The sequence below is a fragment of the Podarcis muralis genome, chromosome 3, assembly GCF_964188315.1.
Source record: "Podarcis muralis chromosome 3, rPodMur119.hap1.1, whole genome shotgun sequence".
Classification (NCBI taxonomy): Eukaryota; Metazoa; Chordata; class Lepidosauria; order Squamata; family Lacertidae; genus Podarcis; species Podarcis muralis.
In genome coordinates this window covers 2,544,990-2,571,289 of record NC_135657.1, presented here as the reverse complement: position 1 = coordinate 2,571,289, position 26,300 = coordinate 2,544,990, and the positions used below count along the sequence as shown (strand labels likewise).

Genomic DNA, 26,300 nt, shown 5'->3' with positions numbered 1-26,300 from the left:
CTAGACCCAATCACTGCTAGGCAGGCATGGGGCACCGAGGGTTCACAGGGCCGTGTTGTGCTGCATCCTCACCTGCCCACACCAAGGGGGGAGCCTGTCTGGCCACAGCTGCTCCTGGCAGGTGATCCCCCCCCGCCAACACTGGCCGGGCGGCTATTCAGCATGGGGCCAGGGTCCCGGCAGCAATCCTCCCCTCCCCCATTTTTGCATGCTATTTTCAGCCATGTGGGTACATATTACACCACTGTATGTGTTTTGGTGGACATTACTTGATTGAACTGCCTTGCAGAATTCATGGAAGGAGAACACTTGGAAGGACAGCTCTGTTCCCAATCATACATAGTTGCAGAAAGTACATGCAGCTGAGGTACAAAACGTTTTTTTGGGAAATAGTCCAGCCCTGATGGAGGTGTTCTCATGCAGTCCATGCCCAAGAGCCAGGTAATCTCCCAACATCACACCTGCTTGGGGGCCCAGCTAGAAGGGCCTTTGGCCTCACCCAGCTGCAGGGCTCTTCTCAGGATCAGTCCTGAGAATCTTATGGAAACATTTCCGCTTGGGCTTGCTCACCACCCTCTCCAACTCAACAGGTTGTCCCCAACTTCACAAGCTGAGTTCTGCATCCTCTCCCCTCCTAGGCACCACCAAAACCTGGAGGCTATTGTCCCACGTTGCCTAATACCTTGGAATAGATTTTGAGGATGCAATGGGTGGGGTCTGCAGGGGACAAGAGCTGGGATTCCCATCCACAACTGGACATCTGTGGCCTTGGATACAACCCCATTGGTCCAGCACCAAATGATTCTGTTGCCCTTCCATGCTCTCCAGATCCATCTTTCCAAGGGAAAAGCAACCTTGACCGTCTCTTTTCCTGGACACTCTTTGTGCACTGCCCTGCTGTCTATTTGTGAGTGTGTGTGTTTTGTGTTGTGCTGCTTTTATGGTATTTGTGTTGCTTTCTAGGTGCTTTGTTTCAACAGTTCTGGCTGACACTGGTTTAAAATTCTGTGCATTGTTGTAAATATATGGGGGGAATTACAAAAAGTGGGCACCCAAAGTGAGGACAAGGCTTTTCCATTTAATTTTGCAGAAAGGGGAGAAGTATCAGTGCCAGTCGTGAGCTGTTGGTGTGGGTTGTTCCTGCAACATTTAGCAAGCAGTTGCTGGTGTTTTGTCCTCACCTTTGGGTGCCCACTTTTTGTAATTCCCCCCATTTCCCCACCTGGTCTTGCTTCAAGTTAACGGACAAGCGTTGCTCCATTGGATGCCCACAGGCAGCAAAGTTGGGTGAAGCAACTGCCAGATTCAGCACAGTGAACTTGGGAATGAGCCCAGATCAGAAGGCAATATTGGTGTGTGTGTGTGTGTGTGTGTGTGTGTGTGTGTGTGTGTGTGTGTGTTGGGAATGGGGAGCAGCAAGGCCAAAGAGATCCCTTTCCATGCAAACAGATTTAGGGATGGAGCTGGAGAAAAGGTGCAAATAACACATTTCAGGTTCCCTGAAAATTTTCTTATGCAGCAGCCAAATCTCTGAGCGGTGAGAAAATCCAGGGGTATCAGTGTTTGCCTAGAGTTTGGTCTCCTTGGAATGAAGGTCAGTGGAGGCTGTTCTGCCTTTAGGATATCTGGTGTTATTTACACATATAGACAGTCTTATCATAAAATGCAAGACTTCAGTGCATTAACACCTGCAAAACTCTCAGACTGGCTCAGGACCTCTTTACCTTCAACGAAACCTCGCAGTATATGTCTGACCAGTTCAGCAACCTTCTCTCTTAGATTCTAACCTTCTGTAGGTTCAGAACTCCATGAATGAAAACTCAGGGCACGCTCCAATCCACAATATGAATAACCGTTTTGCCAAACCCCAGGGGTCAACACCCTTCAGGTTTCTGATGTGGAGCTGGATGCCACAACTCGCTTGCAAGCAAGAGGAGAGATGCCATCAGGGTTGGGTTGGGGGCAGAAGTCCAGGGCTCTACTCAAGAGCAGTTTTGGGTTGTACCTTTCAGATCTCTGATTCTATTCTACTCATGCTGTGCCTCCTCTTTTCATGACTTGGATGTGGAAAGTGAAAGAAAGAGATTGGATGGCTCAAAGGATATGTCAGGAGGAGCAGAGAAGCAAGACATTGAGGTCAAGACTCCATGTGGAATCCACCTTACCTCCCAAGTCCTGCAAAGGCTTTCAAAACCAATGCAGGATGAATGTGGGTAGATGTGACAGGGGGTGGACATCACTATCAGACCCTTGTCAGACAGTTGTCTCTGGGTCAGGTGTCACCCACTTCCTTTTGGGCAATGCCCTAAACAGATATTTATACTCCACCATAAAAGGATTGCCTTGTAGAGGATATTGGGATTGATCCCTTGGTGTTATGCTGAGCCCACCTACAACCCTGTTCATCATCACTGATTGGGAGCTGGAGAAAGGTGGCAATTAGCACACACGAGGATTCCTTAAGAATATGAGGACGCTGGGACCAAGGCCCCAGAGGTCCACACCCTGAAGTTTGCTGATGTGGATCAGGGGGCCATTTCACTAGCAAGCAGGAGAGGTCCCACTGTCAGAGTAGAACTTTGCTCTTTGCATGTTCATCGGAGAAAAGCTGGAGGGGATGCAGTTATGCGACCTCCGAGTCAAGGAGTTAAGAAATATTACACCCTTTAGAAGGCATCTGAAGGCAGTCCTGTGTCTCCTGCTTCCAGGCTACTTCCAACTCAGCTGTCACACTCCACATGGGCTCAGACCAAAACATCTCAAGGACTGTCTCTCCCCGTATGAACTGACCTGGACCCTGAGACCATCACCAGAAGCCCTTCTTCATAGCCCTCCTTCGCAAAATGTCCAGAGGGCGACACTGCGAGAAGAGCTCTTTTCTGTGGTGGCTCCGTTTCTGGAATGCTCTTCCCCAGAAGGATAACTCTACTCTTTTAGGTGCCAGAGAAATACATTCCTCTTCTCCCAAGCCTTCGGCTAATGAAAAAATCTATTGTCTTTTAAACTATGTTAGCGTTTTATTGTTTACTTTGTTAATATGGTATGTATTTTGATGTTTTAGTATTTTGAACTGTGCTGCGGTCCTCAGATGAAGGGTTGTATATTGAAGGGTTGTATATATATCTTAGTTGCAGCTCTTCCCACCTGCCTTATTCTTTTGAGATGCTGATGAGGACACTCCAGTGGCCAGCGAAGCTCCTAGTCTTACAAAGAAAGTTGTCTCACCAGCTCAGCAAACTCCTCTCTTAGATTCTAACCCTCTGTGGGTTCAGAACCCCAAGAATTGGAAGGGGTGCAGGGCATTCCCTGATCCACAGCAAGATGAGCAACCTTTTTGCCTAAGCCTCCAGGTGTCAACACCTCACAGGCTGCGGATGTGGAGCAGGATGCCAACTCGCTAGCAAGCAAGAGGAGAAGACAGGAGGCGTCAGGGTTTTCTACATCTTGGAAGACGCCCAGAGTGGGGGAAGACCCAGTCCAATGGGTGGGTTATAAAGAATATACATCATAATGATGATGATGGAAAAGGACACCCCTCTTTTAACTGGAGAACTTTTGGGAGGTATGCATGCCTTGCCTAGAAGCCTGGGGGAAACCACGTTGTGTGGGCCAAGCTGCCTCCCACCCATTGCCTATCTTCCCCCCCAGCTCTGCTTCCCACCCTCCCCATCTCTTCCTTCCCTGCCATGAAGGACAGAGGTCAACATGCTGGGCCAGTCCGCTCATGAGGCAAGAGGCAGTGCCCACTTCAGGTGGCAGGATCCACAGGGGCATCAGATTCAGCCTCAAAGAAATGCATCTTGGGGACTCGGAGGCGTTGCTGATATCCTCCCCCTTGACCCTATTGTAGATGTCAACTCACCCCTTCTTCCCTGGGTAGGGGCTGGGTGGGGGCTGGAAAGCACCATTTTGTGGTTTGCCCCAGGGGCTCAAATGTCTTGGGCCGGTCCTGTCCACAAGGCCCTCCCTTCCCCCCTTCTCCTTCATCACCCCCTTCTTCCTCCATGCCCCTCCAACCCTCCAAGTGTCCCCATCTTCCCTGAACAGTCCTGGACTTACAAAAGCTCTCCCAGTTGATCTGACTTGATCTCAGAATGTCCCAGTTTTCCTAAGGACATCCCCATTTCCATCAGAGAAATGTTGGAGTGTGTGGAGTTATTTGACCCCAGAGTCATTGGAAGGCAGTCCTGTATAGGGAGGTTCTTTAATTTTTAATGTGTTGTGATGTTTTTGTATATATATTTGAGCCACACAGTGTGGCTGGGGCAACCCAGTCAGATGGGTGGAGTATTACTACTACTACTACTACTACTACTACTACTACTACTACTACTATTATTGAATAGAACACCAATATTTTCATGGCAGAAATGTTGCAGCGTATGTCTCCTAGCTTTTCTAGCTCTGCCCAATTCCTGTTTCTGAAACATCCTTCTCTGTGCAGCTGCCCAAGGAAGCAAGTCAGTTGGAGGAGAGAGAGAGAGAAAGGGGCAGGAGGAGGGGCAGGGAGACCCCAGGGAGAGGTGGGGGCCTACAATGTGAGAATTGCCCTTGTGCAAAGCCATGTTTGGAAAAGAACCACAAAGCCTGGATGGCACCACTGACTGGCAGAGAGAGAGAGAGAGAAAGAAAGGGGCTGGGAGCCTGATAAAAAACATAAATACCCTCAACCCAGCTCACGTTTTCACACCATGAACCAACACAGAGGTTTCCAATGCTTGCATTTATTAAAAAGAAGAAGCTAAAGCATTTTTGCAGGCAAACCAAATCCAAGCTCCAATCCCGAGCCCATTTCTAAGGAGTCAGGACCCACTGGCCACAGTGGGCTTACTCATGAGTAGACAGGCAGACAGGATGGCTCCCTCTTGACTCCTTCCCAGCATCGCCTTCAGCAGCATCAAGCAAAGCGGTTTCTTCCCCAGCAGAGATGGGGGTGCAGTCGAGGCAGCTGCACATCAGAGGAGAGCAGGGTGGTCTTCCTTTCACCAGAGTCTTGCACCGGAGATCTGCAGAGTTAGTATCCTGTGAGATAAAACACTATTAAAACCGGTGCTGGTGATGGTTCTGAAAACCCAGACCAGTGACTCCAACTGGGAGGCAGAAGAGCTGCTGTTGTCAGAGTTCAAACTGCACACAGAGGGTCTGTTTTGCAGAGGGTTGGACTAGATGACCCTTTGGTGCATCCCAACGCTACATTTCTATTCTATGATTGTAGGAGAGACTTCTGAGTATTTCCTGTATGCACTTGGGGGAATTTGAGTGGAGCTTGGCTGCCATACACACTTTGTTTCTAATGTGGTTCTTTTTCCTTCTTCTTCTTTATGTGAACAGCAACCCCCACCCCCTCATGCCATGAAGAGCTGTTCTTTGAGCCAAGGGCGGCTAAGGGGAGTTGTGGCTGAGAGGGTTGGAGACCTTTCATGGGGACGGCAAGGGGAGAGGACAGGGTTGTCACCCCCCAGTGTGCACACTAATATTGCTCCAACTCACAGTGGATGTAAAGTTTAAGAGAGAAGTGGAGTGGGGGGGAAACAGAGAGATGACTCTCATGCATTTGGGGTCATGATACACAGCTGACAAATTTTCGAGGAAAACTAAGATTTGATTTAACTCACCTTAACGGCAACACACCCAGAAACCACACCGGAATATTGGCCTTCGGGGTGGCCAGCACCTACCAATTCGCAGTACCCCTCTCTGCCTTTGACATCTCGGCCTGCAATTACCTTGGGCTCTGATGAAATCTGGAGGAAGAAAAAGAAGACTGTGAAGGCTCTGTCTCTCAGGACTGTCCTTCCACACCTTCCACAACTTCTTCCACAATGGCCCCGCTGGCTTGGACACCTGGAGGGCACCAGGTTGGGGAAACTGGTGCAGCAAGAATGCAGGGCTGGAGCAGAGAGTCAGTCCCTTCTTCTGCCTCCCTGCACCTCCAGGACAGGGTCTGAGCCAAGGTGGTTGGGAAGGCTGCATCAGAGTCACTGCCTTCCCTGGGTGACCACTGGCCAACTGGGAGAGAGAAGCCCCCTTGCCCAGGAAACTGGCCCGTTATTTTACCCACCACAAAGCTGAGTTTACTGAAGCGCATTATTGCAGATTTGAAAGCAAGAGCTTCCTTGGATCACATGAATGAGGTAATAAGAAGAGACTGGCTGGTGGATCTGGCCAAAGGGGGCCCATTGAGTCCAGCGTCCTCTTCTCCCAGGGTCCACCTGAAGTCCCATTTGGGATATTCTCCAGGAAGACAGAGGGGCAAGATCCCACCTCTTTGGGAGTCACAGCAAGTGGCTGAGAATAAAGCTGAGAGCTGTGGGGCTGCTCAGAGAAGAAGCATCTGAGAAGAAGGCCATACCTGGAGCCACCAGCATCAGGAGGAGGAAGGCGACAGAGAGGAGGCAAAAGATCTTCATGGCTGGAGGTTGGTGGGAATCCTGGATGTACCAGAAGCCAAGTGGAAGAGCAGTTGACTGGGGAAGGAGAGGTCCCTCTACTTATAGGTGCCTGGGGGACTGTTGAAATCTTGTGGGATGCCAACCGTCGTTTGCAGGATGGATGTTGCAAGCCCTGATGTGCATGTGCCAAGGAGCAGCCAAAGACCACAGAATCATAGGTTCACAGAAGGGACACCAAGGATCATCAAGTCCATCTCCCTGCAATGCCGGCATCACAGCTACAGCATCCCTGACAGCTGCCCATCTAACCTCTGCTCAAAATCTCCCTGCAAAGGAGAATCCGGCACCTTAAGAAGGGCTCCGTTCCACCATTGAACATCTCAGAAAGTGAATTTGTTAGTTTGTGTCTTGCTCTCTGCTCACAGTGGCACAGCATCTTTTGATTTCCCCTGGGGGGGGGGCGCTCTGCAGGTGGGACCAGGAACTGGGCGCTGAGGGTGAACAAAACACTTCCCGCTAGCCCAACTCTAGACACCATCGCTGCTGGGCAGGCATGGGGCACAGAGGGTTCACAGGGCCGTGCTGTGCTGCCTCCTCACCTGCCCACACCAAGGGGGGAGCCTGCCTGGCCATGGCTGCTCCTGGCAGGTGCATCGCCCCCCCCCCAAACACTGACTGGGTGGCCATTCAGGAAGGGGTCGGGGTCTTGGCAGCAAGGCCAGGCTGGGCTCCAGTGGTCAGAGAGGCCCAGGAGCAGGCAAGGCAGGGATCCTTGCATGGGGGCATCTGGCTCATGCCCCCCTCAAAATCATGTGCCCAAGAGCTCCACACCAAGGCCCCAGAGGTCCACACCCTGCAGTTTGCTGATCTGGATCAGGGGGCCATTTCACTAGCAAGCACGAGAGGTCCCACCATCAGGGTAGAACTTTGCTCTTTTCCTTAGCATGTCTCTTTGTTCATCGGAGAAAAGCTGGAGGGGATGCAGTTATGCGACCTCCGAGTTAAGGAGTTAAGAAATATTACACCCTTTAGAAGGCATCTGAAGGCAGTCCTGTGTCAGCAGCTTCCAGGCTGCTTCCAACTCAGCTCTCACACACCTCATGGGCTCAGGACCACAAAATCTCAAGGATTGCCTCTCCCCATATGAACTGACCTGGACCCTGAGATCATCACCAGAAGCCCTTCTTCATGTGGCTCCTTCACAAAATGTCCAGAGGGCGGCACTGCGAGAAGAGCTCTTTTCTGTTTTGGCTCCCTGTTTGTGGAATGCTCTTCCCCAGAAGGCTAATTCTGCTCGTTTAGGCACCAGGGAAATACATTCCTCTTCTCCCAAGCCTTCGGCTAATGAAAAAATCTATTGTCTTTTAAACTATGTTAGGGTTTTATTGTTTACTTTGTTAATTTGGTATGTATTTTGATGTTTTAGTATTTTGAACTGTGCTGCGGTCCTCAGATGAAGGGTTGCATAGAAATCTAATTGTTAATAATAATATTAATAATAATACCACTGTTGCCCTGCTTATCAGCTACGGAAGTGGTTCTCAACCTTGGGTCCCCAGATGTTTTTGGCCTACAACTCCCATGATCCCTAGCTCACAGGACCAGTGGTCAGGGATGATGGGAGTTGTAGGCCAAAAACATCTGGGAACCCAAGGTTGAGAAAGGCTGAGCTAGGGGATGAGGATGGTGCAATGGCTCACCTATATGCCTCTAGGATCCCTCTTAGTTGCAGCTCTTCCCACCTGCCTTATTCTTTTGAGATGCTGATGAGGACACTCCAGTGGCCAGCGAAGGTCCTAGTCTTACAAAGAAAGTTGTCTCACCAGCTCAGCAAACTCCTCTCTTAGATTCTAACCCACTGTGGGTTCAGAACCCCAAGGATTGGAAGGGGTGCAGGGCACTCCCTGATCCACAGCAAGATGAGAAACCTTTTTGCCTAAGCCTCCAGGTGTCAACACCTCACAGGCTGTGGATGTGAAGCAGGATGCCAACTCGCTAGCAAGCAAGAGAAGAGGAGCATCACGGTTTTCTACATCTTGGAAGCTGCCCAGAGTGGCTGGAGCAATCCAGTCCAATGGGTGGGTTATAAGGAATATACATCATAATGATGATGATGATGGAAAAGGACACCCCTCTTTTAACTGGAGAACTCTTGGGGGTGTGCATGCCTTGCCTAGAAGCATGGCGGAAACATCACTGCCTCCCACCCATTGCCTATCTTTCCCCCAGCTCTGCTTCCCACCCTCCCCATCTCTACCTTCCCTGCCATGAAGGACAGAGATCCACATGCTGGGCCAGTCCGCTCATGAGGCAAGGGGCAGTGCCCACCTCGGTTGGCAGGATCCACAGGGGAATCAGTTTCATCCTCGAAGAAATGCATATTGGTGACTCGGAGGCATTGCTGATATCTTCCCCCTTGACCCTATTGTAGATGTCAACTCACCCCTTCTTCCCTGGGTAGGGGCTGGGTGGGGGCTGGAAAGCACCATTTTGTGGTTTGCCTCAGGGGCTCAAATGTCTTGGGCTGGTCCTGCCCACAAGGCCCTCCCTTCCCCCCTTCTCCTTCATCGCCCCCTTCTTCTTCCTCCATGCCCCTCCAACCCTCCAAGTGTCCCCATCTTCCCTGAACAGTCCTGGACTTACAGAAGCTCTCCCAGTTGCTGATTTGATCTTAGAATGTCCCACTTTTCCTAAGGACGTTCCCATTTCCATCAGAGAAATGTTGGAGGGTGTGGAGTTTGAGAGGACAGTTGGAGGAGAGAGAGAGAGAAAGGGGCAGGAGGAGGGGCAGGGAGACCCCTGGGAGAGGTGGGGGCCTACAAGGTGAGAAATGCCCTTGTGCAAAGCCATGTTTGGAAAAGAACCACAAAGCCTGGATGGCACCACTGACTGGCAGAGAGAGAGAGAGAGAGAGAGAGAGAGAGAGAGAGAGAGAGAGAGAGAAAGGGTCTGACAGCCTGACCAAAAATATCCCCTCAACCCAGCACACGTTTCCACACCATGAACCAACACAAAGGTTTCCAATGCTTGCATTTATTAAAAAGAAGAAGCTAAAGCATTTTTGCAGGCAAACCAAATCCAAGCTCCAATCCCGAGCCCATCTACTAAGGAGTCAGGACCCACTGGCCATAGTGGGCTTACTCATGAGTAGACAGGCAGGCAGGATGGGTCCCTCTTGACTCCTTCCCAGCATCGCCATCAGCAGCATCAAGCAAAGCGGTTTCTTCCCCAGCAGAGATGGGGGGTGCAGTCGAGGCAGCTGCACATCAGAGGAGAGCAGGGTGGTCTTCCTTTCACCAGAGGTCTTGCACCGGAGATCTGCAGAGTTACCCACCCCCTGTGGGAAGAAGAAATACTGTTAAAAAAGGTGTTGGTGGTGCTTCTGAAAACCCCAACTAGTGACTCCAACTGGGAGGCAGAAGAGCTGCTGTTGTCAGAGTTCAAATTGCACACAGAGGGTCTGTTTTGCAGAGGGTTGGACTAGATGACCCCTTCTGTCTCTCCGAACGCTACATTTCTATTCTATGATTGTAAGAGAGACCTCTGGGCATTTCTTGTATGCACTTGGGGGAATTTGAGCGGGGCTTTGTTGCCACACACACTTTTTTTTCTAATGTGGTCCTTTTCCCTTCTTCTTCTTTATGCGAACAGCAACCCCAGGAAAGGACACATTTGAGGAGATCATTGTGTTGGTGTGAATTGCTGTGCATTGAACTCTTTCCCTTCCAACTCTGCAATTCTGTGATTCAATAACCTCCTTCACAGGGACGTTTCACACAGGTTGCCTTTGCTATTTGAGGAGGGTCAGCGACTGAGCCCCCACCCCCTCATGCCACGAAGAGCTGTTCTTTCAGCCAAGGGAGGCTAAGGGGAGTTGTGGCTGAGAGGGTTGGATAGCTTTCATGGGGACGGCAAGGGGAGAGGACAGGGTTAGCACAACTCCCAGTGTGCACACTAATATTGCTCCCCCTCAGAGTGGCTATAAAGATTAAGAGAGGGAGGTGGCGGGGGGGGGGGGGAGAGCGATGAGTCTCATGTATGTGGGATCATGAGACACCTCTGACTTATTTTCCCGACAAACTAAGATTAGAGTTAACTCACCTCTACGGCAACACACCACTTGACGACTACACCGAAATAGTTGCCTTAGGGGCGGCCGGCACCTAAAAAGTTGCAGTATCCCTCTCTGCCGTCGACATCTTGGAAGGCAATTAGATTGGGCTCTGGTGAAATCTGGAGGAAGAAAAAGAAGGCTTTGAAGGCTCTGTCTCACAGGACTGTCCTTCCACACCTTCCACAACTTCTTACACAATGGCCCCGCTGGCTTGGACACCTGGAGGGCACCAGGTTGGGGAAATCTGGTGCAGCAAGAATGCAGGGCTGGAGCAGAGAGCCAGTCCCTTCTGCAGCCTCCCTGCACCTTCAGGACAGGGTCTGAGCCAAGGTGGTAGGGAAGGCTGCGTCAGAGTCACTGGCTTCCCTGGGTGACCAGTGGCAAACTGGGAGAGAGAAGCCCCCTTGCCCAGGAAACTGGCCCGTTCTTTTACCCATACAAATCTGAGTGTGCTGAAGCACATTATTGCAGATTTGAAAGCAAGAGCTTCTGTGGATCATATAAAGGAGGTAATAAGAAGCGCCTGACTGATGAATCTGGTTAAAGGAGACTAATCAAGACCAGCATCCTCTTCTCCCAGGGTCCACCTGAAATCCCATTTGGGATATTCTCCAGGAAGACAGAGGGGCAAGATCCCACCTCTTTGGGAGTCACAGCAAGTGGCTGAGAATAAAGCTGAGAGCTGTGGGGCTGCTCAGAGAAGAAGCATCTGAGAAGAAGGCTATACCTGGAGCCAGCAGCATCAAGAAGAGGACGGCCACAGAGAGGAGGCAGAAGATCTTCATGGCTGGAGGTTGGTGGGAATCCTGGAGGTACCAGAAGCCAAGTGGAAGAGCAATTGCTAGGGGAGGGAAAGCTCCCCCTACTTATAGGTGGCTGGAGGACTGATGAAACCTTGTGGGATGCCAACTGTTGTTTGCAGGATGGATGTGGCAAGCTCTGAGCTTCATGTGCCAAGGAGCAGCCAAAGACCACAGAATCATAGGTTCACAGAAGGGACACCAAGGATCATCAAATTCAACCCCTGCAATGCAGGCATCACAGCTATATCATCCCTGACAGGTCCCCATCTAATCTCTGCTTGAAATCCAACCTCCTGCAAAGGAGAATCTGGCACCTTAAGAAGGGCTCCGTTCCACCGTTGAACATCTCAGAAAGTGAATCTGTTAGTTTGTGTCTTGCTCTCTGCTCACAGTGGCACAGCATCTTTTGATTTCCCCTGGGGGGGGGGGGGAGCTCTGCAGGCGGGACCAAGGCCTGGGTGCAGGGGGTGAACAAAACCCTTCCCGCTAGCCCAACTCTAGACGCCATCACTGCTGGGCAGGCATGGGGCACAGAGGGTTCACAGGGCCGTGCTGTGCTGCCTCCTCACCTGCAGCTGAGGTACAAAATGTTTTTGGATAAGTAGTCCAGCCCTGATGGAGGTGTTCTCATGCAGTCCATGCCCAAGAGCCAGGTAATCTCCCAACACCACACCTGCTTGGGGGCCCAGCTAGACGTTCCTTTGGCCTCACCCAGCTGCAGGGCTCTTCTCAGGCTCAGTCCTGCAGATCCATATCTTGTGTCAACATTTCTGCTTGGACCTGCTCACCACCCTCTCCAACTCAACAGGTTGTCCCCAACTTCACAAACTGAGTTCTGCATCCTCTCCTCTCCCTCGGCACCACCCAAAGCTGATCTGGAGGGTATTATCCCACATTGCCCAATACCTTGGAATAGATTTTGAGGATGCAATGGGTGGGGTCTGCAGGGGACAAGAGCTGGGATTACCATCCACAACTGGACATCTGTGGCCTTGGATACAACCCCATCGGTCCAGCACCAAATGATTCTATTGCCCTTCCATGCTCTCCAGATCCATCTTTCCAAGGGAAAAGCAGCCTTAAGCTTCTCTTTTCCTGGACACTCTTTGTGCACTGCCCTGCTGTCTATTTGTGAGTGTGTGTGTTTTGTTTTGTGTTGTGCTGCTTTTATGGCATTTGTGTTGCTTTCTAGGTGCTTTGTTTCAATAGTTCTGGCTGACACTGGTTTAAACTTCTGTGTATTGTAGTGAATATATGGGGGGGGGGGAGTACAAAAAGTGGGCACCCAAAGTGAGGACAAGGCTTTTCCATTTAATTTTGGAGAAAGGGGAGAAGTATCAGTGCCAGTCATGAGCTGTTGGTCTGGGCTGTTCCTGCAACATTTAGGAGCCAGTTGCTGGTCTTTTGCAATCTCCACAGAGATGGGCCCCATGAGATGTTTTCAGCATCCTTTCCCAAGAGCCTGAAGTTCAAACCCAGCAGGGAAGGTGGGGAACCTGTGGTCACAGGGCTAAGTCCCATTTCCCCACCTGGTCTTGCTTCAAGTTAACGGACAAGCGTTGCTCCATCGGATGCCAACAGACAGCAAAGCTGGGTGAAGGAACTGCCAGATGCAGCCCATTGAACTTGGGAATGAGCCCAGATCAGAAGGTCATATTGGAGGACAGTGGGTGGGAGTGGGGAGCAGCAATGCCACAGAGATCATCCATTCAGGGATGAAGAAAAGGGGCAAAAAAGCACATTTCAGGTTCCTTGAAACTATTGTTATGCAGCAGCCAAATCTCTGAGTTGGGGGGAAATCCACGTGTTTCTGTGCTGTCCCAGAGTTCGGTTTCCTTGGAATGAAGGTCAGCGGAGGCTGTGCTGTCCTTCGGATATCTGGTGTTATCTACACATATAGACAGCCGGAGCATAAAATGCAGGGCTTCAAAGCATTAACACACACCCCTCAAAAAAATCCTCCTTCTCAGTCAGAGCTATGGATTTGGTACACAGCAAGACAATCTCTGTGCCTCTAGCTTCCAACCTGCTTCCTCCAAAACTCTCAAACTGGCTCAGGACCTCTTTAACTCCAATGCCACATCTCCCCATATGTACCAACCTGGATCCTGAGATCATCATCTTAGACCCTTCTACAATCATGGGTAAATCATAAAATTGTAGAGTGAGGAGGGACCCTGAGGGTCATCCAGTTCAAGCCCCTTCAATGCAGGAAAGTCAACTAAAGCATCAAGGACAGATGGCCATCCCACCCCAGCTCCAGTGAAGGAAAGGCCACAAGCTCCTCCATAAATCCATATCCAGAATCTTGAGATGTCTCTCCTTCCCCTTCATGCTCTATTCTGGGGGCTGACCCTTCCTTGCTGTTCCCTCTGCACTGTACTCAAGGGGCAGCTAGTGTTGGGACCGTCAGATATTTGTGGACTGCATCTCCCATTACTCCTGGCTGGTGGCCCTTCTGGCAGCTACAGACCACCTGGCCCTCCCCATGATGAGCAGGAGAAAACAAGCTTGCCCCTGCCTCATTGTGACAGCCCTTCAGAGTTTCTTTCTGAATTAAAAGCAGGCATAAAGTGTTGTGGGAGTGTTTGCGCATCTGATGGATGAAGAAGGGGAGCCCACCTCAGTTTTCCTGATGAAAAGGAAGATAAGATAGGAGAAACCAATCTTTGGGGCAGAAGGCTGTTCATGGCTAACAGCCAAGATGGCTACTATCCCCCCCCCCCCCAGCAGGAGACAGGAGGCCTCTGAACATCATTGGCCCAGAATTGCAAGTGGGGAGAGTGGTGTTCACTCAGGTCCTCCTTGCAGGCTACCAATGGCCATGGATCACATGGGATTCCCAGCAACTGGCATTAAGAAGCATTGTGTCCACTCACTGCAGAGCAAACAGGAATCTGTGTCTCCAGCTTCCAGGCTGCTTCCAACTCAGCTCTCAAACTCCACATGGGCTCAGGACCAAAATATCTCAAGGGACGCCTCTCCCCATATGAACTGACCTGGACCCTGAGATCATCATCAGAAGCCCTTCTTCACGTGCCTCCTTCGCAAAAGGTCAAGAGGGCTGCACTATGAAACGAGGTCTTTTCTGTGGTGGCTCCCTGTTTGTGGATTGCTTTTCCCTGGGAAGCACACTGTGCTCCTTTAGGTGCCAGGCAAATACATTCCTCTTCTTCCAGCCTTAGAATAATGAAAAAAATCTCTGGTCTTTTACACTATGTGTGGGTGTTACTGTTTGCTTTCTTAATATGGTATGTATATTGATGTTTTTGTATTTTAAACTGCGCTGTGGTCCTCAGAAGAAGGGTTGTATAGAAATCTAATTGACGGCTTCCAGTTTCCGGTTGCCTTAATGGCACAGCTCCAATGATACTGGAGACCATTGGTGAAGAACTAAACAAAGATGAAAGAGGGTAATTATTTTTGTAAACTCGCGGATCCTCTCCGTACCTTTCTTTTGAACCTATATGGGGGTGGAAACCAGGAATATGCTCACCTATTAGCCTGCAGGATCCCTCTTAGTTGCAGCTCTTCCCACCTGCCTTATTCTTTTGAGATGCTGATGAGGACACTCCAGTGGCCAGCGAAGGTCCTAATCCTACAAAGAAAGTTGGCTGACCAGCTCAGCAAACTCCTCTTTGAGATTCTAACCCTCTGTGGGATCAGGACCCCAAGAATTGGAAGGGGTGCAGGGCACTCCCTGATCCACACCAAGATGAGAAACCTTTTTGCCTATGCCCCCAGGTGTCAACACCTCACAGGTTGTGGATGTGGAGCAGGATGCCAACTCACTTGCATGCAAGAGGAGAGGAGAGGGGAGGTGGCATCAGGGTTGGATTGGGGGCAGAGGTCCAGGGCTCCACTTAGCAAAAAGAGGAGGAGGAACCCCAGATCCAGCAGGGCTGACTGAACCACATTTTGAGGGGCTCACTTGCCTTTTCCCCTCTGCTTGCTTCTTATCTGAAGCACCAATTGCTTCTGTGTGCAGACTTTAAAATATTTTCCAGCTTGGACATTTCCTGGCTCTGGGTTCTGGAGCTAATGGAGGGATTTATTGCTAGTTGCCATAGTGCAATTCCCACTTCCTTTCGGTCAGCATCCTAAACTCCACTGTGAGCAATCCAGAAAAAGCATTGGCTTGCGGGGGATATTGGAATTGAGCCCATGGTGGTATGATGGGATGGAAGCAGGAAGGGAGGGGAAGGAGAGCATCACCTGAACCAAACCTGGTGGCTTAGGTGAGTGTCACTCAGATGATGGGGAGGAGGAGTTCACCTGAGGGGTCTCACCTGTCTTGGATGAAAATGAGGCTTTGGACATCCATCAGCACCCCCTCCCTTAAGGAGACAAGGATGAGGAGCCTGGAGTTCTCCAGATAATGTTGAGCACTAACAAGGGTGACTCTCAGTTTTTGTGTTTGTATGTGTGACACATCGGATAGTAGAGTCTGACCCCCAAAATCCCCCCTCCCCACACATGTTTTCACAACAGATTTTTCCAATGTTTGCATTTATAACTCACCTTAACTGCAACATAATAGGCCAATTGAACCCCCAAAACGAGGCCTCCCACACCATTTTTGGCATCTCCCCCCCAAGACGTTGACATCTCCAATTATCACATTGGGCTCTGGTGAAATCTGCTTCTTCTTTCTCCATCTCCTCCCCGCTTGGCACCACTGACCTTGAAGAATGCTTTTTCTGAAATGCATTCAGCCTACAATAAAGATAAGGGAGGAGATGCAGGTCCTTGGGGCAGAAGGATGTTCATGGCTACCAGCCAGGATGGCTACTTTCTCCCTCCCCTGCTGGAGACAGGAGGCCTCTGAACATCACTGGCCCAGAATCGCAAGTGGGGAGAGTGGTGTTCACTCAGGTCCTCCTTGCAGGCTACCAATGGCCATGGATCACATGGGATTCCCAGGAACTGGCATTAAGAAGCATTGTGGCCTCTCACTGCAGAGGCAGAGCATCTCTATCATGGCCAGCAGCCCCTGGTCTTCATTTCAGGCCACCCAAGTCAGTGGTCATCGCAGCCTCCTGGGCGAGGGAGTTCCATAGTTTCACTACAAGCTGCATGAAGAAGCCCTTGGTTTTATCCCTCCCAAATCTCCCAACACTCAGCTTCTGGTCATGTCTCCATTGCACTCCTATTTAAATCCACCTTACCTCCCATTAGGAAACCCCTGCATCTCTTCCACCTTTTCCCCACACACAACCTGCCCCACTGATCCAACTGCTTGGTAGTCTTGGCATTCTGGAGGGCAGTGTGTCAGCATCCGACAAAAGACTCCCAGGGCAAAGGGTATCTCTGGAGCCATTCATGTCAAGAGATGTTTTGCCCTGGAGTTGTGGGTGAGCTGCAGCAATTCCATTCTTGTCTGGGGTTCCCTGCTGATGATCTTGACGGAAAAGACCATCAGGCGAGAGCTGAAGTCAAGGTGAGCTTGAGGATCTGAGTGGTGGTGGCTCCCCTTTGTTGCAAGTTCTTAGAGGGAGAGATGATGCTATCAGCAGCCATTGGAGCTCCTGCCAGAGGGAACGGGGAAACCAAAACAGCTGGCACATCACTTTTTTAGACCTGTTCCAGATGTTTTGGAATGCCACCACAGCATGTGGACTTGAAGAAACTTCATTTTTTTTTAATAAAGTGCCCCTTAGAAAATCTGCCACCCGCTTTCTGGGAGACGATATATAATGAATTGAAAAAGGTATTTAAATATACCTTCTTGAAGAAACCAGAGGCCTTTCTCCTGGGCATAGTTGACCAATTGGTGTTAAAGAAGGATAGAACTTTCTTTATGTACGCTACAACAGCAGCAAGAATACTGATTGCAAAGTATTGGAAGACACAAGATTTACCCACTCTGGAAGAATGGCAGATGAAGGTGATGGACTACATGGAATTGGCGGAAATGACTGGCAGAATCCGAGACCAGGGAGAAGAGTCGGTGGAAGAAGACTGGAAGAAATTTAAAGACTATCTACAGAGACATTGTAAAATTAATGAATGTTAGAATGATGTTGGATTGAAATTAAGTGGTTTCTAGCTGTAATGGTATAAAAGAATATGAAAAAATGGTTTTTTATAAGTAAAAATTCAAGGTTATAATAATTTAAGATTAAAGATCTGGGTAGAATAAAGAGGGAAAGAAACTGCTGAGCTAATAAATTGAACTGGAATACAAAAAAGGGAGGTCCGAGGAGGTCCGAGAAACAAGTAAATGAAAAATAATGTGATGAAAAGATTGATTGTTTTTAACTACTTTTATTTTGTATTTTTTCTTTTTTCTTTTTCTATTTTGTAATGTAAAAATCTTAATAAAAATTTTATTTTTAAAAAAAGAAAATCTGCCACCCACCCACCCACCCACCCACTCACTCCCACAGGAAACGATGTTTGAGGTCTAATCATTTCAATTCTAAAATGCATGCCCTGCTTCTTCCCTTCCACAAAGGATTTGCTCAAAGCATCAAAGCAACATTGGTCCACACATTTAAATACAGAGCAATCTGAAAACGGCAGCTAAAAGGGGAGAGAGGAGGGCAATTCGGTCAGTTTCAATATTTCACAGTGTTTCATTTTCCCAAACTGAAGTTAAGTTCTCCACACTGCCTTAAAATACAGAAATAATCTCCTGAAAAGTCGTTAGCATTTTTGTGTGAACATTTTGTAATATGCAGGTGTTGCCTTGTAATTTTACCTAATATGTACATTTTTGCAAGGCGATTTCCTCCCACTGTAACATGTTTCTGCATCCTTTTCCCCCCACAAATATAGGCACACGTTACACTATTCTCAGTGTTTTGGTCTACCTTACTTGACTGCAAAACTGCATTGCAAAATTCAGAAAAAAACGAATTTGAAAGTTTACTTTGGTTCCAGCTTGTGTTTTGTCCAGCAAGTGCAAAGTTAGTAGAATGTCCCACAATTTGAACTGACTCTATTCCCCCCCCCCCCCGCCACTCCTGAGCAACCCCACAGAGAACTCCAGCGACAGATGTTTTGGAATACCACCACAGCATGTGGACTTGGAGAGACTTGGAGAAACTTCATTTTTTTATAAAGTTCCCCTTAGAAAATCTGCCACCCACCCACTCACTCCCACAGGAAACAATGTTTGAGGTCTAATCATTTCAATTCTAAAATGCATGCCCTGCTTCTTCCCTTCCACAAAGGATTTGCTCAAAGCAACATTGGCCCACACATTAAAATACAGAGCAATCTGAAAACAGCAGCTAAAAGGGGAGAGAGGAGGGCAATTCGGTCAATTTAAATTTTTCACAGTTTCATTTTCCCAAACTGCCTTAAAATACAGAAACATGCTCCTGAAAACCAATCAGCATTTTTTGTGAATTTTTCCAAATCTGCAGGTATTTCCTTGGTCTACATTACTTGACTGGAGAACGGCATTGCAAAATTCAGATTAGTGCAAAATTCATAGGCTGTCCTGCAACTTGAACTGACTCTATTCCCCCCCCCCCCACACACACACACTCCTGAGCAACCCCACAGAGAACTCCAGCAACAGTCAAGAAAGAGCAACAGTTTGATTTCATGGCAACTTGGGGTGTTCCTTTTCATATTTGAAAGATCAGAGATGTCAATTGATAGCAAAGTCAGGGAAAGAAATATTTTCTTATGCAAGATTCCTGCACTTTGTTTGAACGATGTTTGAACGATGATTTTGGATGCCTGGTGATGACCTATATTTATATCGGACAAAGCCAAAGGGATTTGTTGTTCAATAAAATTACACCAAGCATCAAGTATTCTTCTTCCTTTCTTCAGGTGCTGGCCATTCCTTGCTATTATCTCCCCATCATCCTATGGGCATAGCTGGACTTAATCTCCCATCATTCCTGGCTGCTAGCCCTTCTGGCTTGTGAGGCAGAAGGGAGCTGGGGGTCCCCATCAACATCTGGAAGGCACCACATTACCTACTGCTGCCATAGCCCTCTAACTCAGAGAAGCAGGGTCTCCCTCTCCACCTTACCTGGCGCTTCCAGGAGCAGGAAGAGGAAGGCAACAGAGAGACCAGGTGGAAGAGCTTTTAGGCTGCATGTCGGAGACTCCAGGGCGAAGCAGAGGTGGGGAGCTTCTCTGTGTTTCTAGGTCACTGGGGGGTTGTGACACCTTCAGGGGTCTTTGGAAATCTTGTGGGGAGAGGGGAGGATGAGCACAGCCCACAGGCCTTCCCAACACAGGGTCTCCACCAGTTTCTGCAGAAGACAAGGAAGCAGAGAAATGTCCACAAAGGCAGAGAGCGAGAACGGTAGTCTTGAAGGCCTTGTAGGGATGGGGACCAAAGTCAGAAAACGGGAGATCTGGACACAGGTCACAACTCACCCCTGGATCAAACACAGTCTTCACAAACCTGGTGCTCTCCAGATGTTTGGGACTACAATTCCCATCGCCCCCAGCCTGCAAGACCATGTGAGGCCAAAGGTGAGAGGAGATTTTGCATTCATATGCTACTTGCCTGTAAAAAGATCCAGAGTAGTTTACAAAAGAGCGTGAGAATATCTGTGGGGCAGTTTGGGGCAGCCACACCCAGGGGTTTGGTCATGGATAAATCCACGGGCATAGCTATGATTTTATACAGAATCTTGAGATGTCTCCCCTTCCCCTTCTTGCTCTATTTTGGGGGCTGACCATTCCTTGCTGTTCCCTCTGCACTGTACTCGAGGGGCAGCTAGTGTTGGGACTGTCAGATATTTGTGGACTGCATCTCCCATTACTCCTGGCCAGTGGCCCTTCTGGCTTGCGCGGAGGGGGAGCCGGAGGTCCCCCTCAACATTGGCAAGTCCCCACATTGGCTCCCAGGAACAGGAGGAAGGGGACAACAGAGATATATTTTATATCTGATTTTGGGGAGGGGAGAGAAGGATCAGTGCTTGCTGTGAGATGTTGGTCTGGTCTGTGTCCTGCCCAGGAAAATTTAGGAGGCAGTTGCTGGTCTTTTGCAATCTCCACAGAGATGGGCCCCATGAGATGTCTTCAGCATCCTTTCCCAAGAGCCTGAAGTTCAAACCCAGCAGGCTAAGTTCCATTTCCCCACCTGGTCTTGCTTCAAGTTAACGGACAAGCGTTGCTCCATCGGACACCCACAGGCAGCAAAGTTGTGCAAAGCAACTGCCAGATGCAGCCCAGGGAAATTTGGAATGAGCCCAGATCAGGAGGTGATATTGGGGTGTGTGGAATGGTGGGATTGGGGAACAGCAATGCCAAGGAGATCCCTTTCCATGCAAACTGATTCAGGGATGGAGCTGGAGAAAGGGGGGAAATAACACTTTTCAAGTTCCTTTGAAATATTGTTACGCAGCACCCAATCCCATGAGTGGTGAGAAAATCTACGAGTTCCCATTCTTGCCCAGAGTTCGGTTTCCTTGGAATGAAGATCTGCGGAGGCTGTGCTGTCTTTAGGATATCTGGTGTTATTTTCACATATAGACAGCCTGAGCATAAAATGCAGGGCTTCATTGCAACCCCCCCCCCCAAAATCCCCTCCTTCTCAGTCACAGCTTAGGATTCATCACCTGAGGCCTTTCGTCATGCGTCTCCTCAGCAAGAGTTCTGGAGAGGGGGCAACACTAGGCAGCTAGGGGCTGGGGGAAAGGCCCACCCATTAGTCAGAAGGACCCCTTCACTCAGTTGCGGCTCCTGCAACCTGACTCGTTCTTTTGAGATGCTCATGAGGACACTCTAGTTGCCGGCCAGAGTCATTGCCTTACAAAAAAACTTGTCCGACCAGTTCTGACCTCCTCTCTTAGATTCTAACCCTCCATGGGTACAGGACCACTGGAATGAGAAGGAACTGAAGGCACGCTCCAATCCACAATATGAATCACCTTTTGGCCAAAGCCCCCAGGTGTCAACACCCCACAGGTTGCTGATGTGGAGCAGGATGCCAACTCACTTGCAAGCAGGAGGAGAGAGGCCATCAGGGTTGGATTTGGGGCAGAGGTCCAGGTCTCCACAGAATGAGCAGGAGGCTCCCCAGATCCAGCAGAGCTGGCTGACCACTTGTTAAAGTATGTAAAGTAGAACACATTGCCTTCTCAGGAAGACCTCCTGTGAGGTCATAGAGGCACAAGATGCCAACTTCAGGCTGAGGATCCCTGGGGTGTTGGAATGGGAAGTGGGGAAACCTCCTAGCATCTCCACCTGCCCTCATGTCCCAACGGTTCTCACTGGCTTTTATTCCTCTGCTTGCTCCTTACCTGAAGCAAGGACTCCTTCTGAGCACAGCCTTTTAAATGTTTTGTATCTATGGGTTTTTTCTAGCGCTGGTGTTAATGATGCTATACATTGCTGGCTGCCATTGTGCAGTGCCAAAGGACAACTCCCTTTGGGTTTCTCTTCAGGCTTGGCATGAAAGTGGGGGCACCACTCCCTTGACTTTTTTCCTCCCCCAAGAGCACTTTTGGGTTGTACCTTTCTTAGCTCTGATTCTATTCTGGGCTACTCATGCTGTGACTCCTCTGTTTATTACTTGTCTGGGAAGGTGAAAGTCAGAGATTGGATGGCTCAAAGGACCCGTCAGGAGAAGCCGAGAAGCAAGACATTGAGGGCAAAACTCCATGTGGAAGAAGCTCTGCAGAGACTTTCAAAATCAATGCAGGATGAATGTGGGTTGGTGTGAGAGGGGGTGGACTTCAAAATCACATCCTTCTCAGGTGTCTGTGGGTCAGGTGTCACCCACTTCCTTTTAGGCAATGCCCTAAACAGATATTTATACTCCACTGTGTGCAATCCACAAAAGGATTGGCTTGTAGAGGATTTTGGAACTGAGCCCATGGTGATATGATGGGATGGAAGCAGGGAGGGAGGGGGAGGAGAGCATCACCTGAACTAAACCTGGCGAATGTCACTCAGATGATGGGAAGAAAGATCTCACCTTAGGGGCCTCACCTGTCCAGGGTGGTAATGCATTGCAGGGGTTGGACTAGATGACTCTTGGGGTACCTTCCAAAGCTGAAGCTCTATAAGTCTATAATTCTGTGGTCTCTGGCTGGTCCTTGGCACATGAAGCTCAGAGCTTGCCACATCCAACTTGCAAACGACGGTTGGCATCCCACAATGTTTCATCAGTCCTCCAGTCACCTATAAGTACGGGGACCTCTCCTTCCCCTGGCAATTGCTCTTCCACTTGGCTTCTGGTACCTCCAGGATTCCCACCATCATCCAACCATGAAGATCTTCTGCCTCCTCTCTGTTGCCATCCTCTTCTTGATGCTGGTGGCTCCAGGTATGGCCTTCTTCTCAGATGCTTCTTCTCTGAGCAGCTCCACAGCTCTCAGCTTTATTTCTTTTAAACCTGACTCTGAGCACCACCAGCCAGTCTCTTCTTATTAGCTCATTTATGTGATCCACGGAAGCTCTTGCTTTCAAAATAATGCACTTCAGTAAACTCAGCTTTGCGGTGGGTAAAAGAACGGGCCAGTTTCCTGGGCAAGGGGGCTTGTCTCTCCCAGTTTGCCAGTGGCCGACCAGGGAAGCCAGTGACTCTGATGCAGCAGCCTTCCCTACCACCTTGACTCAGACCCTGTCCTGGAGGTGCAGGGAGGCAGCAGAAGGGCCATTGTGGAAGACGTTGTAGAAGGTGAGTCCTGCAAGAGAGAGCCTTCAAAGTCTTCTTTTTCCTCCTGCAGATTTCACCAGAGCCCAAGCTCACCAAGCTCAATGTCCTAATCAGAGATGTCAACAGCTCAGAGGGAGATGCGTAAGACGGTGCCGTAGGCCAATTGCTCGTTGTACAGGAGGCCGAGTGTGTTGCCGTAATGGTGAGTTAAATCAAATCTTAGCTGTTCCCCCAAAATTAGTCAATGGTGTCTCATGACCCCAAATGTGCCCAGGAAACGCAGCAGTGGCAGTCTCAGCAGCCCGGAGCAGTTGGCTCTGGCTGGCTTCAGGAGTGCTGGGAAGTCCCCATAGGATGGTGGTGCAGAGGCTCTAAGATGCAGCTTCCGGGCTGCCTCCACCTTCCCTGACCCCAGCAAGCTGTGAAGGGAAGCTTCACGCTGCCTATTGGAGCAGCCCTGATCCCAACTCCTACTTGTGTGCAAGCAGGAGCAGGGATCTCTCAGCTGTGAAGGGAGGCTTCACACTGCCTATCAGATCTTGCATGCAAGCAGGAGGGGGCAGGGATCTCTCAGTTAGGCAACTGGAAGCCTCCCTTCCCAGTTGAGGGATCCCTGCCCCCTCCTGCTTGCACACAAGTAGGAATGGGATTGGGGCTGCTCCGATGGGAAGGGAGGCATTGCGCTGCCCAAGCCTCACCACTGCCGCTGCTCTCAGCCCTCCTTCTCTGCCTTCCATGCCTGACCCACTGCACACCACTTCCCCATGACCACCACCATTGAACAAACAACAGCTCAGGGGCTGCCCAGGCTCATGGAGAAAGGAGATAGAAGCCTCGGAGTCTGGTAGATAGAAAAAGACCACTTTTATTTTGTGTTTTGAAGGTTACTAGTTGATGTACTGTTTCTCTTTTTTTCTTTGGTGGTGATGGAAATTTGTTTTCTTTTTCTGTATGGTGTGTTAATGTGAATGATAACAATACAATACAATTTAAAAAGGGGGGGGGAGAAGCCTCAGAGGAAGGGGAAACGTGGCGGTTGAGGTCAAGGTGGTGGCCACCCCTCTGCCACCGCCATCGCTGCAGCATCAACGTCCCGAACGTGTAGTTATTAATTAATTAAAGTGTCCCCGGATTTATTGAAAAAAATCTGGTAACCTTACCTTAGCCTGGGAAAGAATGCCTCCATTGGCCCAAAGAACAGCTCTTCCTGGTGTGAGAGGGTGGGGGCTCAGTCGCTGACCCTCCTCAAATAGCAAAGGCAACCTGTGTCAAACATCCCTGTGAAGGTGGTTATTGAATCACAAAATTGTAGAGTTGGAAGGGAAGGAGTTAAATGCACAACAACACACACTCACAAGGATCCACTCACAAGGATCTGCTCAAATGTGTCCTCTCCTGGTGTTGTTATTCGTAAAAAGAAGAAGGAATAAGAACCACATTAGAAAAAAAGTGTCTGTATGGCAGCCAAGCCCCACTCAAATTCCCCCAAGTGCATATATGAAATGCCCAGAGGTCCCTCTTACAAACATAGAATAGAAATGCAGTGTTGGGAGGCACCAAGGGGTCATCTAGTCCAACCCTCTGCGAAACAGAACCTCTGAGCCAGTGTGGTGTAGTGGTTAAGAGCGGTAGTCTCGTAATCTGGGGAACCGGGTTCGCTTCCCCGCTCCTCCACATGCAGCTGCTGGGTGACCTTGGGCCAGTCACACTTTTCTGAAGTCTCTCAGCCCCACTCACCTCACAGAGTGTTTGTTGTGGGGGAGGAGGGGAAAGGAGAATGTTAGCCGCTTTGAGACTCCTTTGGGTAGTGATATCAAATCCAAACTCCTCCTCCTCCTCTTCTTTTTCTTTTTCTTTGTGCAATTTGAACTCTGACAACAGGAGCTCTTCTGCCTCCCAGTTGGAGTCACTGGTTGTTATGTACTGAGTTGAATAGGATCCAAAAGGCAGCAGTCTGATTGGTCCTAGAACAATTAACAATAGGATTCAGAATGCAGCAGTCTGACTGGTCCTAGAACAATAGGATTCAGAATGCAACAGTCTGATTGGTCCTAGAACAATAGGATCCAAAATGCAGCAGTCTGACTGGTCCTAGAACAATAGGATTCAGAATGCAGTAGTCTGATTGGTCCTAGAACAATAGGATCCAAAATGCAGCAGTCTGATTGGTCCTAGAACAATAGGATCCAAAAGGCAGCAGTCTGACTGGTCCTAGAACAATAGGATCCAGAATGCAGCAGTCTGATTGGTCCTAGAATAATAGGATCCAGAATGCAGCAGTCTGATTGGTCCGCAGGAGCCACCCAATCCAACTCCAGGTGGAAGTGAATCCGCAACCTTATTGGCCTACAGGTGAATCCCGGAATTAGCCAATCACGTGGGGCCCATTGTGTAAATAATTCAGACATTGTGGGGGAACTTCCATTCCTCCTCACCACTATGAGTTGAATAAAGAACATGAAATTCACTATCAACTCTGAGTATATTTCACTCGTCTAGATTTTCAGAAGCACCACCAACACCCTCTCACAGTAGAGTAACTCTGCAGATCTCCGGTGCAAGACCTCTGGTGAAAGGAAGACCACCCTGCTCTCCTCTGATGTGCAGCTGCCTCGACTGCACCCCCATCTCTGCTGGGGAAGAAACCGCTTTGCTTGATGCTGCTGAAGGCGATGCTGGGAAGGAGTCAAGAGGGAGCCATCCTGTCTGCCTGTCTACTCATGAGTAAGCCCCCCTGTGGCCAGTGGGTCCTGACTCCTTAGTAAATGGGCTCGGGATTGGAGCTTGGATTTGGTTTGCCTGCAAAAATGCTTTAGCTTCTTCTTTTTAATAAATGCAAGCATTGGAAACCTTTGTGTTGGTTCATGGTGTGGACACGTGTGCTGGGTTGAGGGGACTTTTTTGGTCAGGCTCTGAGACCCTTTCTCTCCCTCTCTCTCTCTCTCTCTCTCTCTCTCTGCCAGTTAGTGGTGCCATCTTGGGTTTGTGGTTCCTTTTCCAAACATGGCTTTGCACAAGGGCAATTCTCACCTTGTAGGCCCCCACCTCTCCCAGGGGTCTCCCTGCCCCTCCTCCTGCCCCTTTCTCTCTCTCTCCCCTCCAACCGACCTGCTTCCTTGGGCAGCTGCACAGAGAAGGATGTTTCAGAAACAGGAATTGAGCAGAGATGCAAAACCCTAGGGGACATACCCTGCAACATTTCTGCCATGAAAATAAGGATCTTCTATTCAATAGGAATGGTGGGACGCGGGTGGCGCTGTGGGTAAAACCTCAGCGCCTAGGACTTGCCGATCAGAAGGTCGGCGGTTTGAATCCCCACGGCGGGGTGAGCTCCCGTCGTTCGGTCCCAGCGCCTGCCCACCTAGCAGTTCGAAAGCACCCTTAAGTGCAAGTAGATAAATAGGGAC

The 26,300-nt window shown here is 49.5% G+C and overlaps 3 long non-coding RNA genes across 3 annotated transcripts; 1 reads left to right on the top strand and 2 right to left on the bottom strand.

The window, feature by feature from the left end:
* Positions 1-4,708: 4,708 nt before the first annotated feature.
* On the bottom strand, positions 4,709-6,446 carry LOC114593393 (uncharacterized). Its single transcript, XR_013392086.1, has 3 exons — positions 6,353-6,446; positions 5,616-5,744; positions 4,709-5,022 (listed from the first exon to the last, which is right to left on the bottom strand). It is a non-coding gene; the product is annotated as an uncharacterized LOC114593393 (long non-coding RNA).
* A 2,963-nt stretch (positions 6,447-9,409) lies between these two features.
* Positions 9,410-11,327, bottom strand: LOC114594966 (uncharacterized). Its single transcript, XR_003706122.2, has 3 exons — positions 11,234-11,327; positions 10,494-10,625; positions 9,410-9,729 (listed from the first exon to the last, which is right to left on the bottom strand). It is a non-coding gene; the product is annotated as an uncharacterized LOC114594966 (long non-coding RNA).
* An 11,139-nt stretch (positions 11,328-22,466) lies between these two features.
* On the top strand, positions 22,467-25,742 carry LOC114593394 (uncharacterized). Its single transcript, XR_003705682.2, has 3 exons — positions 22,467-22,560; positions 22,964-23,095; positions 25,393-25,742. It is a non-coding gene; the product is annotated as an uncharacterized LOC114593394 (long non-coding RNA).
* The last annotated feature ends 558 nt before the right edge of the window (positions 25,743-26,300 follow it).